Here is a 4,387-nt window from a genome sequence, read left to right as displayed (position 1 = left end):
TGCACAACTCACTATCACTTATTCTTTTCATTTGTGGATTTCTGCCTTTGACATAGGTACGTAGAACTAATTTTCTTGCAATTTGATTATAATATGTTCGATAATTACATTATCTGTTTGTGTTTTCTCTTCATATGTTTGGTTTAGACTTAGTTTTAAGGACGAGCACAAGCTAAAAAACACCTAAATTTATAACTACTAAACTTAGTGAAGTGGATGTTGATTTATAATTTTAATTAACCAGGTGGATACGATAAGGAAGACATAGCAGCTAGAGCTTATGAATTAGCAGCCCTCAAGTATTGGGGTCCCACCACCACCACAAACTATCCGGTAGTAATCTTTATCTTATATGACCTGAATTAATTGAAAGTAAGGATGGGCTTGCTAAAAGCTTATACACCGACTCTGATCATATTTTATATAAATTTGGACGATTTAGGTTTGCAACTATGAGAAAGAGCTTGAAGAAATGAACAACATGACTAGGCAAGAAATATGGATTAAACTGCCAATAATGGTTTTAGATTAAGAAAACCGAACCGACCAGGTTGGTAATTGGTTGGGCTGCCAGTCACTATCACAATGCAGTATACTCTCATTTTAATGGCTAAATTTTCAATATCTTTTTGCAGGTGTCCTCTTTATTCTTTGGTTCAATCCATGTGCACAACTCACTATCACTTGTTCTTTTCATTTGTGGATTTCTGCCTTTGACATAGGTATGTAGAACTAATTTTCTTGCAATTTGATTATAATACGTTCGATAATTACATTATCTGTTTCTGGTTTCTCTTCATATGTTTGCTTTAGACTTAGTTTTAAGGACGAGCACAAGCTCAAAAACACCTAAATTTATAACTACTAAATTCCATAAACAAGTGTATATTTTCTACTTTATTTAATTTTTCTGCAGCTTCTATTTGTCTTGGTATACCGAATTACATTGTTGGAATTGAACCTTAACAGAGGAATAGTTGACTAAGGCCAAAACCGGTTCAGAGCAGTGGAACCAGAATAATCAGTTGTTAGGCTTCAGACTTTCCCCTTGACAGTGGTTCAAACAACTGCTGATCTATATTTCAGATTTGTTTTATCTACTGCTTAGCACAACAGCTGATGTGAAGACTAAAAGAATGCCAAATACTAAGTACTGCTCTTCGAACTATTGGCTTCAGTCAAGCATTGCTGAGAAGACCAAAGCCCTGCTTGGAATAAAGCAGTGGAATAAAGAAACAGTTGTTTACTTTGTCTTATTGTAATAGGATCAGTTGTTAGATAACAATGGATGTATAGATCAGTTCTTAGAGTTAGTTGTTAGATGTCACGTTCATGGTGATGTCAGCCAAGATGCTTTAGTGGTTTGACATGCTCTATAAATGGACCAGTACTCTTTATTGTTTCACTTGATGGACTGATTTTGTTTATCTCCTCTAATCCAATCCTTTCTTCTTGTGTGATCGACCAAGTAGCATCAGGCTGGGGGGAAGTTTTAGTTTGTAAGCATGCAGTGTAATCTTTTGATTTGATTACAAATCTTTCGATTAATGAAAAGCATGTGTTTATCAAAACTATTTTCCTCCTTGATTGTGTTTACAAAGTTTGTGTTCATTTCCGTTGCATAAATCACTGAATCATATTCATTCATTGTTTATCTATTACAAAAAAGACAATCATGACAACATCTGAGCAGCAGATGTACAAAACAGATGTTAAAGCTCATCTACTGATATACCAACACTTGCTGATCAAAGTAAACTTCAAATCCACTAAAAGACAGAAAGTTGGGTAGTGTCATATAAGAGGAGCTTCAACAGTTCAGGGAAAACAAGTTTGATAACTTGCACACTTACCAAAAGATGAGAATCTTTTGGGCAAAAAATGGACCCTCAAAAACATTGTATATGTTGGAGTATAGTTGTCAAGATTTATACTCATCAAACTAAGCACAAACAGCAGATGTTTCCACAACCAGTGCTACATATTGAGAAAATCAAAGTCTGTCGTAACCACTGATTGGTTCAAACATCTGTTGGTTTTTAGCTATCCAGTGTTGAAAATCAACCTCTGTTCCATCATTTTCATTGTTTTCCACTGTTACCAAACTTCATTGCTTTAAACCACTGACACAGCTATCCACTGATAGTTAAAGTCACCCACTGTCCTCATTTTCATTTGTAATCAACTGATATTCATCCATCAGTGGTTTCCTTAACAACTGTCTTCCATTATCCTTTATTTGGTCAGAGGTTGGCATATGGTCAGCTCTTATCCGTCAGATCTTTGTAACCGTTGCCACGTCAGCAATCACCTTTTTCCCTATAAAACCCTGATCAAAAACCCCAAACAGGGGTTTTACTGTCGATTCGAATTCACAAAAAACTGTTCTCAAACCAGTTTCCATCTTCTTATCTCAAATTCATTCTTCGATTTTCTTCATCAAAATGACGAAATCAAAATCAAAATCAAAATCATCATCATCTTCCAAAGAGGTTGCTCAAACGGCCGCTGAAACCATTGAAATACCATACAAATCCCCTCACAACTACTTGGGTCTACTCACAAAACCCACCAACAATCACACCTTCGATTCAATCATCGACATCATGGCTGCATCAAAGTATAAAACTTTGCTTACAGCAGATGCTCCAATTTACTAACAAACACAGCGAGAATTTTGGAAAAACGCTACCCTCGAAAAACAAGGCGAGACCGTCACTGCCATTAATTCTTCCATACAGGGTAAAGCGATTCAAATTACTCCACAATCCATCTCAGAAGTCTTTAAACTTGATGATCAGAAAGGTAAAACTTCTTTTCTTAAAAGCGAGTTGAAAACTGATTTTCTGGAAAGGGGGTATGCAGATCAAATAAAAAAGGATACCTTAGAAAAAGGTTTATTCCCCTCTGCAACTAGGTTTTTATTTCATACTCTTTTGACATGTGTTTCAAATAAAACAACTGCTTTTAACGAAATACCATTAAAGATCCAATGCCTAGCTTATGCCATTCTACATAATGAAAATTATAACTATTCCCAGGAAATCTTTCATGATTTGGTGAAAAATGTAAGGTCCGCTTTTCCATATTGATAATTTACTTACAAAAATAATTTTTTGCGGACATCAAAAGACCAACTTTGGCACATAATAACAATTTTTACAAAAATTGGGCATGACCCGTTCGTAAAACGAACATGCCCCCTGTTTTTAACATAATAGATAACATCCATCTACGACCCTATTAGCATTAAACTACCCCAAACAAAGACAACAAGTTTTCAAGTGTAAGACTTCTAACAAGATTAAACAAAATAACAAGACATGGACCCAAAAAGTATGCATATAAACTAGCGGAAGCGCTTGGTATAATAAGGCTTGAACACGTGCTCGCTCCGTATCTCCAAATCGCCTATAGAGGAGTTTTACCTACATTAACAATCAAAATTTTAAAAGGTTAGTTATCACTCTAGTTAAATCGTAATTCTTTCGTTTTAACTCCATCCATACAAAAACATTCATCCTTTTACGCATTCGACTACCCAAATAGTTAGGTTAGGCATAAACACTCTCATTGAGAGTTAAGCATACGCATTCGACCCGTTTAATTGGGTTTGGCATAAACACTCTCATTGAGAGTTAAGCATACACATTCGACCCGTTTAATTGGGTTATTTGCTTTCAACATGACTCTTCGTTATATCCGCATAACGGATTAAACTTTCACATTCATTATGGAATTCGAAGCTACCCGTTCAAACGGATGGCGTTCATCTCTACTTGACACGATTTAATTTCAATCGGTCAAAATGTATAGCTTAACACAACTTTCGTTAGCATACCCAAATCCACAAAGGATTTGTCATTTACTTGCTATTTGTCACGATTGTTATACAAGGATAGTTCTACATCAAATTAAATAAAAGAGAATATAACAAAGATTTGTATGCAACGAAACATACCTCGATCTTGCGCTCCTTCCGTTTTCTTGGTGCTTGTACCTTCTTCCTTTACGCCTACATTAGAACATTCATTCTTTCATTTAGTCTATCGATTCATTCTACCATTTTCATATACATTTATCTTTTAGGCATTTCATCGAACACTTGGTAGGCATCATAATTAAGGTACAAGGTACAAGTCTATTAAGCATATACTTACTAGTTCATCATAACACAAGAATCACCTTCCTTTGAATTTACATAGATTTTCATCCTAAATCAGTTTATCTAGCATTCAAACATCACCAACAATTTCATATATCAACTAACACATGATCATAATCATTATGAGCTTCCTATTAGTAACATAATCTTTACAAAGTGGGTTTTCACTACACTTTTCATACAACCTAAAATCAAGCATAATTCTTGCTCTAGAAGGCAATT

At 35.1% G+C, this 4,387-nt stretch overlaps 1 long non-coding RNA gene across 1 annotated transcript; it reads left to right on the top strand.

Moving 5' to 3' along the window:
* Positions 1-244: 244 nt before the first annotated feature.
* LOC118487173 lies at positions 245-1,320 on the top strand. The gene is made up of 3 exons (XR_004880590.1): positions 245-333; positions 443-550; positions 636-1,320. It is a non-coding gene; the product is annotated as an uncharacterized LOC118487173 (long non-coding RNA).
* Positions 1,321-4,387: the final 3,067 nt, after the last annotated feature.

The sequence above is a fragment of the Helianthus annuus genome, chromosome 15 (genome assembly GCF_002127325.2).
Source record: "Helianthus annuus cultivar XRQ/B chromosome 15, HanXRQr2.0-SUNRISE, whole genome shotgun sequence".
Classification (NCBI taxonomy): domain Eukaryota; kingdom Viridiplantae; phylum Streptophyta; class Magnoliopsida; order Asterales; family Asteraceae; genus Helianthus; species Helianthus annuus.
This window is presented reverse-complemented; position numbering and strand designations above follow the sequence as displayed.